The sequence below is a fragment of the Motacilla alba genome, chromosome 1A, assembly GCF_015832195.1.
Source record: "Motacilla alba alba isolate MOTALB_02 chromosome 1A, Motacilla_alba_V1.0_pri, whole genome shotgun sequence".
NCBI lineage: Eukaryota > Metazoa > Chordata > Aves > Passeriformes > Motacillidae > Motacilla > Motacilla alba.
In genome coordinates this window covers 28,291,204-28,306,725 of record NC_052031.1, presented here as the reverse complement: position 1 = coordinate 28,306,725, position 15,522 = coordinate 28,291,204, and the positions used below count along the sequence as shown (strand labels likewise).

Sequence of the window (15,522 nt, the reverse complement as noted above, 5' to 3'; positions counted from 1 at the left end):
GGCATCGGAATAAGCTGGTGAGGAAAGTGGTGGAGCTCCCAAACCTGGAGGTATTTAAAAGAAGTGTAGCTATGTCATTCAGAGAACATGGTTTGACAGTGTTGGACTTGGCAGTGTTAAGCTTACAGTTGGATTCAAAGATCTTATTTTCCAACTTAAATTTTTCTATGAATTTATGAACAGTCAATATTAAGGAACCAGCAATCAGTTTCTAAAAGCATCTCCTTGACTTTGATAATATCTGTTGTTATTACTAAGTTTGTTCCCATTTATGATCTTATTGTGATTAGGAGAGCATTAGTTCTAATGTAGCACAGAATCAATTTACAATACTGATAAAAAATACAGCCTTTAAGGCATGCCTGTGTTGGCTCTGCTATGCATTTTTACAGAATTTCTTTCCTTGTCCTCTCATCTCTTTCCAAACATGGAAAATTCACCACTGTGTAGTAAACCTTCCAAAGCTCAGACACTTTTTCAGGCTCTTTCTCTAGGATGTATCTACCATTATCAGGAAAAAAGTGTCAAATGCCCACTGTCACCTTCAGTCAGCTGCCAGGAGCTGCAGAAGTAACAAGCTTCATCCCTGCAGCTGTTTGTGGTGTGACAGGACCAGCACAGCATTTTCAAAAGATCACTCAGGTGTATCTCAAAGATACCACTTTCCAATTACATTTGGTTGGCTCCATCTAGCAAGGTTTAAGACTGAAGTGTCCACAGAACACTAAGAAAATTGCTGAAACTGCTTGAAATTCAATTGTGACAAATACCTAACTCTGGATTAGGGTCTTGGAAAATCCTGGACAAAAAGACCTGAAAACAAGAAAAGCAACAATATAGAGGTATAGAAGTACACAAAATCTATTCTGTCCAAAGCCAACAACATACTTTGTATTTGTATTAAAAAACACTGACTAGAACAAACTACTTATCAACTTGTACAATATTTATCATGTCTGTACCAACTTTAGTGAGTTTTTTAACTATACATTCTACAGAAAACATCACTACCAGAGAAACATCTAGGAAAAAGGAAATGTTGCTTATAACCGTGGTATACTGAATTAGCAGAAGATACATAAAACAATGTAGTTGAAAATTTTTAACCCTTAAAATTAGATGTAAACATATTATATTGCAGAGAAATCGAAAGGTGTGCTTTCTGCAATGGGAAAGCATTAGATACTTTCTCAGCAGAGGAAAAAAATCTTTCAATTGGCCACAGACTCTGTAGCACAGAAGATTAAATTTCAGTAGAAAATTATCAAATCAGCAGAAAATAAAATTGATTGTTCCCAGGAATAGTGCAAAAGCAGTATTTTACTGAAAAGACTGAATACCTCAAATACAACCTAAAAGCTTGCCATAATGACAGATAGTTCTATTAGAAAAGGTACTGAGTGCATAATTAACCAGTGCTAATACCTATCTGAATATCTGAAAAGAAGAAAAATTTATTCAAGTGGAATATAAACTATTCATCAAAGCTGGGGGAAAAAAAGGAAAAAATAAATTGCTGCACTGAAAATATGCACTAGTCGGGCTATGTTTATGATCCCCTGACAGAAATGTATAAATAGGAAAAATTTACCACTCATTCACTAGGGGCTAATGAAGCAGAACTAAGATCACATATTCACTATCACTCAAGTAGAGAGCATTTGCAGCTTCTCAATTTCATATGGAGCTGCCTGTTCAAGTCACACATTCTGTAACAAAGGTCATATTTTTTGTTTCAGTCTAAACAATAAACTGTAATTGGCTCAGAAGTTTCATTTTTCTTAAAGTAATGTTAATTTATTGACTATTTTATCCACATTCCTGGATATAGGTGATGGAAGACTTTGCTTTCTCAGTTTCCCAGTATCAATCAGTTACATACAGTAAGACATTAAATGTAATATTTAATTGAATTTTCCTGTTAAGTAAAATGACTTATATTCTTCAATAAACAACCACAGCTCTAAAATTGTGGATTTTTTATTGCAGTTTACAAAAATTAGAAAAGTCAATCCTGCTATGTCCATACTATCTAAGCTACTGCAACTATTTAGCTGCAAATGTGAACACAGTATGTATCAACAATTTAAAAAAATGCTTCTTGAGCTAAAATATTTGTAAAGGACAATCAGAAGTTTCTACTGTGTAGACAGGTGCAAGTAAGGTCTAAATTCTCAAGAAACGGCAAGTTTACAATCCCTGAATGATCATTTGGAGTAACACAAGCTGCATTACTGTGCAGCCAATAGAGGCATATGGACAATATTCCTGAATATACTCTGAGCTTTGAAAGTTGTAACACTTGCAACTGTAAACCTATTTCTGAATTTTCAGCATCATCTTATTCTGATTTGTGTCAAGTAGTATTTTCTAGAAGCTGGTTGTGAATGAAATATAAACTGGGGAGATTTGAAGTATTTCCCATGAATTTACTTTCTCAGAGGTCCTAGCAAAAATGCTATCCTGCAGTTTTAGCCAGGTGATTATCCCTGATACATTATTTACTTCCTAACTTATTTACACAGCCTATCATTCACTTAACAAAGATCTTAGTGTGTGAGGTATTCTATGAATGCTAAATAGATTTAAAACTACTGGCCTGTTTCTAAGAAGAGGAAAAAAATTGTACCTTGTGCTTCCAGCAGCATGTTAGGAAAATATTCTCTGGAGTTCTGCCTCTGTTCTTCAAATGGCTCAACATACTGCCAATCTACAAGAAGTATAACTTTTTTCCTGATCCAAACATAAACCTCCCATAAACCTCCACTACACTTATAGAAGTGTCCTTACTAGAAGGTTTGATTCTGCATATTGTTTTCTGTAAGCATGCAGACAGCCGAAAGGACAAAAAGAAAAATATCTTAAAGCAACTGGTCATGTATCTTTGACTTCACTCTGCCTACAGTTGCATATCTGGAAAGGGATGACCAATACAGACCTATTGAACAAAGGTAACCATGAGAGTAGCTTGCTTATGATCATCCTCTGATCCCCCAAGTAAAAAGAGAGCACCCTGGAAATACTGCAACCAGTGTCACATCCTGCTCAGCAGAGGCCAGGGTGATCTGTCTTCGTTCTGCATGGGCTGAACAAAAACCATGCAGGGGAAGGCAAGGCAAATATATTTTCTATATTGCTATATTTCTATATACTATATTTTCTTCTTTAATAGAAAGGTAAAAGACCTAACTGCCCACTAGGAAAAACAACCTACCCCTGGAACAATATTTGCAATACTTTAACTGAGGATAGTAAAGCTTTTCTCTAGGATGGTGTGCATGCTACTAATGCCAGTGTAGTATTCAAATGACTATAGATGTGCTGGGGAGTAGAATGAAAGCTAGTCAATCAGAATTCAATAGTTACCAGTATTGAACACATCCATACCAAACATATCAAATCTCCCTCTCAAGGAAGAAAAGTAGGAATGATAAAAGACCTTTTGCTTGACATGGCTTGAAGAACATTTTCATAACCTTTTGCACAGTTGGCACATTTCATTGTGGATGAACTGGTAAATAAATCTTATAGAATGGCTCATATCTTTAATTCTTTCACATCTTTTAGTTGTTGCAGAGGCCCAAGCAACAACACCTGTGATACTCTAATTTTGTTTCACCAATGAACAAAGATTGATATGGTAGTCAGAGAATCAAATTAGAAATAAGAGACAGGAGTAAATAGTAAATATTCTGTCAGTGTTGTTCAGTGTTCCAGTGCAATAAAAGGAAATCAAATTTTCTCATCCCTCCTCTTGCATTTAGATTTTCCTCACTAGAAAAAAAAAAAAAGAAAAAAAAAAAAAAGATAATCAATTCTCAGTGTGGGAATAGCAGCTTTTCTAAAAATCTGTTACCTAGAGTAGATTCCAACTAAAATCTCATGAGGTATGGGGAAGTGGAAGGCTGAGATCTCTTCTTTCTCATGTCCTACTAGAAATCAACAGCACTACTATTTGTATGATGACCTTCCTGCACAGTGCTAAGAACTGGTTTTCCTTGGCAACAGAATTAATTCACTGGGACCTAGTCCCAGCAGCTGCTGCAGTCACTGCAATCCAGAAGGGTAAACTGAAATTTCTCCCCCACTTCCAACCTATTTCATATCCCACTGAAGACATATGCATGGGAAACCATTTTTGTTACAGGGGTGCAAATTTCAAAGCATCAGCTACCTGCTGCATACTTTTGCCCTAAATAAAATACAGGGTGCGTTCTTCCACAATCCCCTTTTCCATAAGTCATTTTAGCCCAGAATAAAAGAGAGGCAATACACAATTTATTCCCGTGGGGTTACTTGTTCAAGTGTCTCTAATGCTAAGGGTGAGAATGTGCTTTGAATAGTCTAGAGCTGTCCTGCTAAGATTAGAGTAATAAGTAGGATCTAACTACAGGTCCATTGTATTTTTGCTTAACTTCTACTCATTTCAGGAGTTAATTATCTGTAAAAAGGTTATTGTAAAATCAGGAATCCACTCTCAGCTGGAGGTCGAGTTAGTAACTGAAGAGAGAAGAGACCTCACAGAGAAATTATTAAATTAAGATTCTTAAAGTCTTATTCGCCTATTTTAATCTTCATCGAATTCCTCTTCAGGAATTCTAGATGGGAACAACTGTCCTTTTAGTAACCCAAGAGAATCCACTTCCAACCTAAAAGTATTATCCACTACACAGTACACCATCTCCAGACTGAGAAAAATGCTGGACAAAGCAACAGGCCTTGAAGACTATCAGCAATCTTAAATAATTACAGATGATGGTGTAAGAAACAGTCTTTCAAGACTCAGAGCTCTCTGAAGCATTTCCCAGCCCACAAGCCAAGCACACTTTTTGAGCTTCAGACAGAATACCTACTAACCCTGAATTAACAAAGGATTAACATCAAGACCAAGTCTAAGAAAATCAAATTCCTTGCACAGAATCCAGAACATATTTGGACTTTGCATGGAAATAAACTTTAATGCATCTGAGTACCACTAGGTAAGGGAACACAGCTGCATGCAGCACTTGCTGAAATCTCTACAGGAAAATAAGGGAGCCTAAAGGGGTCCATTATGTTGCATTTTGGGTCTTGCAAATGCCCATAGTCAAAATACAAATTTGAAAAAAATGAAATTACAATCTCATTACTATGCACAAATGGGAAAGAACTGTTGGCTGCTATGCTGAGAAGGCTGTCATAATTCTATGAATAATCAGACATACTGATCACTTGGGAGCTTTTCCTTCTGAATTCCCTCAGTGTTCTGTCAGTAAATGTGACATCTGCCCTCTCCATCGAGCTGGTTAATGGCCCTCATCTAACTCTGAAACATTGAACTAGCACTTTGTGAAGCCTTCTCTATCCAGGAAATAAAGGTAAAGCCAATACTACAAAGTCTTTTGAATTTCTAGTCTACCATTAATTGCCCTGAAGAACTTTAGGTAAACAAGCACTTACCACCAAGCAGAACCTTGTGACATCTGACAAAAGTGCTCTCCCAGCATACATGAACTGTGGACAAGCAATGTGTTCTTCCTCAGAGGAAAGGCCCAGGCTAGTCAAACATGCCTCCATCCTTTCCTAAGAGGGCAATTCAGGCATGCTAGCAATATCTCACAGGCAAGATTACCAGAGGCAGGCGATAAATATAAGAGAGTTTGTATGTTCACTTATTGTCACAAAATTAAATGAGAAAATATTGATGCAAACTCACTACTCTCAATATAATATTGGAAAAAACACAAGGGATCTACTGCTAAAATTAAAATAAAGTCATACAGATAAACCTAGAAATAACTGTTCCATTTACTCTAAACAGCAGTGGAGTCTCATTTGCTCTTTCAAAGGCATAATCAGTTGAAGGGCACATTTTTCTTCTTTGTTCTTTCCCATCAATTTTTATAGGTGCAGAACATCAGTCACATGAAATGTAATGGGACAAGAAGATGGATGAGTACATTTGAAGCCACTAGTCACAGGACAGAAAGCATCCTGACAAAGTGACACTGGCAGCAGAGGGTTCAACAATAGAGCCTGGACAATATTTAGTAAGTGAAACTCGAGTGCTACATGATTTGGTATTTTCTCACTGGGCAAAATCCTTTCCCTGTCACTATTCATCATATTCCTACAAGTTAGGCTTTCAAAGACATTCTCCTTCTGAACACGACCAAATGACATTTTTAAATCAGGGAAATACATAAATCTGGGAACAAAGAGGTCATTTGGAGATAAATTGGAATGACCTCCCATGTTAAGAACTTCAAACTACTTCATCAAGAAGGTTTTAAATGGTTTAGTAAGATTCACACCTGAAATATGAAATATATTTTTGTTATAGGAGTGAGGAGATTTGGTATCTATGTGGAACTGACAGCAACAGGACTCTACTACTGATGAAAAAATACCAAAAATCCCGTTTCTACTAGGATCTGAAGAAAGCAATATCAACAAATTAACAATTAGAAATTCCTTCACACTAAAAAGCCTCTGATGTGCATACTACAACAAAATACATGAATAAAAAAACCACGCATCCCATTAGCTGCCTGTGAAGTAGCTCTGGTAAAATTGCAATGAAAAATCATATCAAAACTGAAGTTTAATGTACAGTGAAGGAAAAAACAGTCATCAAACAAACCTAAACAAACCCTTTCTGTATGTTGAGGAAGCACTGGAAATGCAGGCAGGCCTACACCCTACTGTAATGATCCACTTGTGTTATAACTTCACCAATAAATGCTAAGTGGCTCCATCCAGCACTTCATGATGCTTATTGTGATCACTATCATCATTAACTTCAGTTAACTTCAGTTTCTTCATTAGCCAGCCGTTTGCCATGATCCCTACAGGTAATCTTTAGGCTTTAAATAACACCAACCTTCACACAAGAATACGAGAAGAGAAACCAGAACCTCTAAAATATAGCCACAAGAGAAGGAACTAGAGCCAGACCTCCAAGTCCCACTGCTGCAGGAAGTAGGCCCTATACCTCAACATACTCCCATCACCCTTCCAGTGGTGTGCAATATCCAGAAAGACAGCTTTTGGCAAGTTCTCTTAAATCGGGCAACATTCCTCTCTGGCATCACAACATGCACTGCTGAGAGGGTGGTGCATTCTTCTTCTGTCAAGTACCTTATTGGAAGTTGTTTACAGCTACTACAGCTGTTCTTACTATTTCCCTCCTCTCCCACAGGACAGAGACTGCTTTCAAACAAATCTCTACAAGTTCATGCTGGTAAATACAATTGCACATAGACAGGAGTTCCCATATTTCAGAATGGGAAATCCAGAGAGAATGAAAATTCCACGTTAAGAGAAGTTCTGATATTTCTCAAACAGTACACCTAACTCTGGAAAGAGCAAAACAATTTTAGAAAAAGGAAAACTTGATTCACTTTTGGCTTCCAAATTTCATACCACATGAAATAACACACTGTTTCACAAACTATTGTATATGCTTCAAAAGTTAATTAACCTAAATATTCAATTATGATGATATATATATAACATCAAGACATTTCTGGAAATTTTTTCCCCATGTTTTTTCTGTAAGTCCAGGTTCAAAGAAATATCTAAATTTTTTATTAAGCATTTTGATGGAATTATATTCCTTAGTGAGAAACAAAATAGATACCATCCATACTTACTGTAAACTTATAAACATTTTTAAACTTACCCATCTCTGTCATTCCCAGCTATAATAGTAGACTACATGACAAATTCAAGTGAAAAACTGTATTGTAATGAAAGTTGTCATCCCCACTTCTAGCAACCTTGACTTCTGAGAATGCATTGCAAATGCTGAACTTTAACTAATAATCAACCTTTTCTTCCATTAAAATTTATTTTGAGCTGGCAGTTCCTATGACCCCGGACATCATGAGGAATCTGAATATTTCACATTCTAGCCATGGGGAAGTAATCAAAGACCTGAATAATGATTGCTCTCTGAGCAGCTTTCCCTGCAAATTCATCACTACAATATGCAAAATGTGATTTAACCAAGTTCACCCAATCCCATGCTCCCTGAGGTGCTCAGCACACAGGTTCTGGCACTGCAGAAGGTCTTTCTGACATTACAGCGCAACTGAACATGTAACAGCTTTGTGGCTCTCCCCAAAGGCGCTTTACCAGTTTGTTGCACACAGACACAGAAGCTGCACTGACATTCGCAAGCAGGACAGTCCCTGGAGGCATGTCTGCAGATCCTGGCCAGGAACAGCCTGGGTCTGAGGTGTGCTGAAAGCATGAGCCATGGCTGGCTCCTGCTGGCACTGATTTCTGGGCAAGCCCTGACAGTCCAGAGCCAAACCGTACCCTCCTCCTCAGGGCCATGCACTGCTGCCAGTACCACGTGGCTGGGTTTCAGCCTCACCTCTCAAGCAATGCTGCCAACCCTAGATCTGCAGAAGAATGTCAAACCAGAGTAAGACTGGTTTTAAACACTATCTTTCAAGTTCATCCCAACTGCTTTCAAATTTCATAAACTGAATTATTAAACCTGATTGATACTTACAAGCTTTTCTCAGTGATCATGCGTGATGAAAAGTAGTTCTTAGAAAACATTATGATTCCAGGAGCTAGGGAGAAAACCCAAACACCCTCCCCCTGCAAATACTGAAAGGTATGAAACAAAAAAAGAAAGAATTCTCCAGCTGGGTGAAGAACTCAAAAAACTAAGTTTCATCTAGACAAATTAAAGACACTTGTGGACTTTTTGCAGATTGAATCCTCTCAGATTCAACTCTGACATTAATATACCTGAAGCACAGAAATTCTATGTGTGATGTGGTTTGAAAGATTACTTGTTCCACTCTGCCTATGTTGTTTCAGAGGTCAAATATCATGGTTAAAACCTCTAGAGAATAACCATTACCATAAAAAATCAGAAGACAATTTAAAAACAATTAATGTTTGTTTTGCTGCACTTTGCTTATTATCAGGGTTTGTTTTTTCAGTTAAACATAGAAACAAACAAACAAAACCTCCAACCGTCATACTGGAGAAGAAAATAAGGTATTACTTTTTCCACCTGAGAGAAGAATATGTAAAATGTGCTAACTTCCTAAAAGTTAAACAATAAAAACTCACAGCGGTGAGAGCCATGGAAGTCTACATCATCCTATTATGCAGGAATGGCCCAATAGTCACCCTGTTCTCTGCCTCTCCGCATCAGTACTTTAAACTAAAATACAAACACTTAAAGAAGAGACTTTGCAGTGCATTATATAAAGACAGTATAATTCCATTTCTAGGTCCAGTCCTAGAAATGGCATACAAGTATTTTAAAAATTCTCTTTCTGACCCATTATTTGTTATAACAATATTATAGATAACCTTTGAACAGTAGCTGATTTAATATCCTCTCTTAACAGACTCATTTTTGTTATAGTTATTGAGCAAAGTAAAACAAAAGGCAAGCTAATTACACAAAAAAAATAGAAAAGTAACTGTCTTCATTGCAACCACAAAGTAAGTGTATCAAGAGTAATCAGCATAGAAATTCTTAAATTCTTTCATGTCTTGATATTTTGAGGTGATGTTAGCAAACTTGGAAATCTTCCTGCACATGAAAAAAAATCTACTTAGGAGTATCATCAAACTACTTTGCATTAAACTCAAAGATGAGAAAAGCCTTTGTGATTGAAATTAGCCAGTGGGTTCAAAGTTACAGGGTTGACAGAAAAGCAAACACTATTACAAAAAGCTCATGCCATTTAAAACAACAGGTCGAACATAATCTGAAGCTAAATAGTCTTAAAGCCAAAGATCCAAGAATTTTTCAGTATTTTTAAAAATTATTTTGATAAGACCTCAAACAAATCCCTAGGGGTGGAAAACTGCTAGTTATCACCAAGCCCTGCTGTATTTAGCTCCATTAAACTCTCAGATCCTGAGAGAAAACAGGTGCACCAATCTACTGTCAGTTAACCCCACAGACATGGTGGAGTGCTTGGCTGACATTTTTATGCCCTTCCCCTTCAATGAGCCCCAAAACAAAAATACTGAACCCTTAAAATATACTTCTTTTTTTTTGACAGAATGCTCAAGGTAGCAAGACTGGCTTCATCACATCACTGATCTATAGAACTCACATAAAGATCCATTTTGCCATAGGCCTAAGGATTATATCCACACCAAATCACATCAGGAAGCAAGCCTCAGGAAAGGATGGCTCTGTAAAAATGTATAAAAATCTGATCATTAGAAGAATCCTTAATCCCTATTGTTAGATTCAAGATGCAAGGAGCAAACAGTAAAATGATAAAGAAAAATCATGATATTCAGTACCTGAACCACTTCTTTTTAAAAATTTTCATGGCATTTCATGTAGAATCATAGAATCACAGAATACCCCTGCAGATTACAGATAAATCTCAGCATGGCTTTTTATAGCTGCCTATGTTGTATCCATCCCCTTGATTCTTATCTCACATACTTTTGTCTGCTTTCTTATCTCAGGATGACTCTATCTTTTCTCTTGAGGTATGCACAGGAACTATAAGCCTTTTACAAGACAGTAAACAAGAACAGAAAATGAAAGCCTGCCCCCAATGAAGTCAGTGTTAACACTTCAGAGTTTCTTGGATTTTACCAGAAAAAAAAAAGTGTTTTATCATTTCTTGGTTTGAGATCAAAAATAATACTTAGGTACTTGGCATGTAATTCAGGTGTCGTGTTCAAAACACTGATCAAAAAAACTCTTGCTAAGGTTGCTAGGTAAAAACTCTTGCTAGGTACAGGTTTTTAGAGAACCAGATGACAACCTCCTTACATTATCCAGTGAGGGAATGGGAGCTCCTCTACCAGGAGCAAGTTGTTAACAATGCCATGACACTGCTGTTTCTTCCTGAGCCAGCAGAAACATTATGGCAATGGGATTATTTCTATGATTTAATTTCTATTGTTTCATGCTGCTTAATTATTGGTGTGAAGTAAATAATCAAGGAGACATGAGAACCAGGAAATCTGATGCCAGCTAACCACAAAGATAACTTCTTATCTATAAGAGAAGTCAAATTTTTAAACTCATTTTTCAGTTCAGCAGAGGTTCTTTAAAGAAATGCCAAGAAAGTTTTTAGGACATGGCTAGAAATGAATGAAAAGCTTTACTTGATTTCATCTTAATCATGCATTACTACTATGAGACTGCATTTCTGAGGGTAATTACATAAAGCAGATCTCTAAAATTGTTCAGTTAAACAATACTCCTGCAAGTTAGTTGACTTTTATTTTTGAACTTTTCAAACAGATAAAGGAGTATTCAGAAGAGCTAGGTAGAAAAAAAAAATAAGAATCAGGGGGTTATCACTTGTTTGTTTAAAAAATTTAGAAGAGCAAGAAGAAAAAGAAAGGTAATGCAGTAAGATCAAACCAGATCTACTTTTGCTCCTGATTTAATTAAACTCAGATAATTCAGCTAATTTCCAGACAATTAAATTCAGGGTTGTTTTTTTTTTTCTTTCATATTCTCCAGAGGTAAAAGTGTGCTGCTACAGAATTTCTCATAAAATGAGAGCATAGATATAAACCAAAAATGTGTTTCTGCTGATGCAACACAAGCTAGTACTTTCCCACAGCTGGTGAAATTCAGGAGGAGCATTTGGATGCCATTGATATACAGCAAACAAAGGTACACAGAAGTTGTGGCAGGTATCTATAGAGAAGAATGAGAGCTAATGGCAACCCCCACATTGAGGATTTATCATGTAAACCCCTCACATGGCATAAGTACCAAAAGAGAATATTAGTGGCTGAAGGGGGAAAAACAGTATTGCATCATCCAGTTCCTCAATTCATCTTCGGAACAACTCAAACTTCATCAAGACCAGAGAAGGCGGGTCCCAGTGCTAAGGAATACTGCTTGGCTCCCAGTCTTCCATATTCCAATGCCATCTACAAGCAGCATCTCCTTAAACTTGCAGAAATGCCTCTGCTGTTTCACTGGGCAGGCTTGATGTCTCTCTTGTGAGCTGCTTTGAGTTTGAAGAGATGTACCACTAGAACTCAATACAAGTAGCCCAAGGGATATCAAAATGAACATAAAATCAGAACTCTAAACTGGTAAAAATTTGAGCTTTGTAGTAATTATGGAAACCAACATGAGAAGCAAACAGCATAATCAGTCTTCAGAGGATTTAAAAATGCTGTGAGCAAGCTCTACCCAGGTCAAATATGAAACATAAATGTACAACCTTCCAGTTTTAATCCCAGCTGCACCACTGGCTTTGTGAGCTATCTGAAACAGCCTCTCTTTTCCCTTCTGGCTTTTCTCCTTCTTCCCTTTCAATTCTATGCTCACCTGAGCTAGATCTGCTTCTTAACATATAACTCAAAAAAGAGGTTTGCACCATTCTTTGGTTTACTTCTAAAAGAAGTGTTACACCTCCAGCTTTCCCCTCTTTTTCTCTGGGTTAACTCCACATTTTGAAAACAAAGCACAAAAATTCAAGGAAATAGAAATGATTTTATGACAGCCACAATATTCTGAAGAAAACCTGCAATTTCTTGAGTCTCAAACAAGGCTATTGAAGATTACTGCTGATTCCCTTCAATCCTAGCCATATTTCTCTTATCCTTTCTGCTAAACGGGAAGCATCCCCACCATGCTGCTAACAAATGACTTTGACTCCCTTCTTTAACCCCTGCAGTGGAAGAAAAAATCAGCTGAGTATGGCAGAGGTCTGCTCTTAATGGACATGAGCATACACCAGACCCCACCCTCTCTAAGTGACTGGACATAGACTTCCTGGATGCACACTCATTAGCTCAATCCTGCTTATACAGCACACAGGAAATAATATTAAAGTGCTCCACGAAGTAGCATGTAGGGCCATAAATTTCAAATTCAGATATCTCTCATTTCTGCACTGGTAGGCATATGGGAAGAGGACCTGAGGGGGGTAGTATGCCTGATACCTTCCCCCACTGAAGCCAAGAAATAAACCTGAGCCATGCTGAGGACTGGTGAAGAGGCACTCAGAAGCATGAGGGTCCTTCCCCAATGCATAGTGGTATCTCAAAAGCTTTCATTCTTAAAATATGACTGTTTGACTTTTTATTTTGATCCCAATCTGCATGTGCAAAACACAGTTATCTAAATAAACATATCCATCACACAAGCAAATGATGGTTTTGGAGATGGCCCCCATGGTCTCTGAACTGCTACCTCAGCAAAAGACAACTCTGGAGTGAAGGAATGGGGGGAAGAGAGAGAAATTATACATATTCCAATGATGTCCTACTTTCCCAGCAGCTCGACAATAAAAATCCCTGTGATGCTGAATCTGACCTCACTAAAAACAGTCACAGAAAACCTGCCCCACTGCAAGCATTTGCATGGTTTTCTCTGCAAACATGCTTTCCTTTGTTTACTATATTTTTAAGTGTATGAGTGCACAGACCACCCACAGTATCAGGTAGCCTAGCATGGAAAAGGTGGCAGATGAGGCTAGGATTGCTTCTTTATATGAATATAAATTAATCTATCTGATCCACATATGCTAGCGAGCCACAGCTCATCCTCAGTCAATTCATGTCCCTGACAGGCTAACTTGTCCCAAGCTCTCCAGAAATCATGTAGATGAAAGAGCCAAGCCTGTGGTATAGGAATTACAGGACTGGTGAGTTAAAAAGGGATTTGCAAATCAAGTAGTAATGCCTGCCTTGGCTTAATTTAATTTATCATATTCTACTGCTGCTCCCCCCTCCCAGCAGCAAATCAGAATTGTACACAGAAGCAGTTATGGTGTGAGGTACTACCTGATCTTTTCTGCAGCACCTGGTTAAAAATATGCTCAGTATCCTTTGGGCTCTGACCTGCACACACTGAAACAAAGATAGGGATGAGTTTACAGATGAACACAGGATGTGGCAGCGAGCACACTAAGTCATTTCTCTGCTCTCCTTCTGCACCTTATCAGTGACATTTCCCTAACAGCACAAGATGCAGCACCAGGCTCACTGCATTTCAACTCCCCAAGGAACCTCCCTGAGATCCTCCCAGGGATAACACTTTATCTGGCAAGCACCAGAGTAAAAAGTGAAAGCATTAGTTAATTTTGCACCTTGGTTGCTCACATCCACAGACACTCCAACTCAATAGCAGAGAAGATAACAGATAGAGGGTAGAATTTCTCTTGAATCTCTTAAAAACCCCACCTTACAACATTACTGCGAGGAATATTTTGAAAATGCATTTACTCTAAACCAGACACAGTCTTTTTCCCACACAAACATGCAGCCTTTTAAGAAATGTCTGATTCCTTTCACAGCAGAACCTGCATTTCTTATTCCCTGGCACAGAAATGCAGACATTGACCTACTCTACTCCATTTTACACTTTCAGATCAGTTTGGCAATCCAGAGCTGGGGAGAGGGCAAGGGAAGAGAGGGAAATGTGCTGCTGCTCTGCTTTTCCCTGTCCTGCTGCTGCAAGAAAAAATGATGATGGGATTACGACTAAATATTGAACTAAAGGGAAGTGTTCCACCTAGAGACCATCTTCATCAGGCAAGGCAATGGGCATGCTACCTGCAAAAGGACACTCTTTTAGGATTGAATACACTTGCTGGTTCTGTGGTAAAAAATGATGCAGAGGTATGGCCCCCAGTAGTAATTAACAATGTTAATCTTCTTCTTCCTCTCTATGGTGATAAAAAGAGTCATTTTTATATTTAATTAATGCAGAGGATCATTCTGGAAACTGGCTAATGAGGCTCTGATCACATTACCATGAAAATGTGCATTAACACCACAACTGAGGAGGCTGCTTCATGTGTAGAGAATCCACTTTGTAATTAGCCCACTGTGAAATGAATCACGTCAGGAGGAACTCAGAGGGAACCAGTGGGCACTGGGCACTTAGCTGCTGCTGTGCCAATAGACCACCAACATTCTAAGCTGTTTTTTCTCCCCTGCACTGCCTGTCAGCAGCAGTGCAGTCCAAAACTGCCAGTGCTCAGCCTCTATCAATGGCAATGTGTCAAAGCCAGAACAAATTATAGAGAGGGAGAGAACAGATGCTGAAAGGCACTAAACTTTAGTATGCATGAGTCTGCTATGCCAAGAGGAAAAAAAAACAAACAAAAAGCTGCAAATCAAATACTGATTCAATAGGATCTGAGCAAAAATTATGGGCTATTATGGGGAAGTACTTGTTTCATCTGTTCTCATCTTATTCTGAGGGATCTAGGAACAGAGCAGCAGCCGACTGCTACTCTGCTATACACTACACCGTTAGGATGCTGAAAGAGACACCAAAATACCTAAATGGGATTATGATCTTTGTCTAGTAGTATACAGAAATAACACACAACAATGAATGAACGAGCAGCACATCTCACCCATGGAACACTGTTGTACTCAGTACCTGTTTAAAGGTGACAACATGTTTCAGAATTATTTCAATTTTAATTAATTAAAATTTAACACACTTCTCAGCCAGCACAGACATACCATAAAAACTTTGTTCCTTAACTTAAAAATATCTGAGACCACAGACCTAAGGCTTTCAGAGGCAGCAGTGTGATTTAT

General features: G+C 38.0%; 1 protein-coding gene across 5 annotated transcripts in view; it reads right to left on the bottom strand.

Moving 5' to 3' along the window:
• The window catches only part of PDZRN4 (PDZ domain containing ring finger 4), a 230,500-nt gene that overhangs the window by 80,575 nt on the left and 134,403 nt on the right, over positions 1–15,522 (bottom strand). The window lies entirely within an intron of this gene.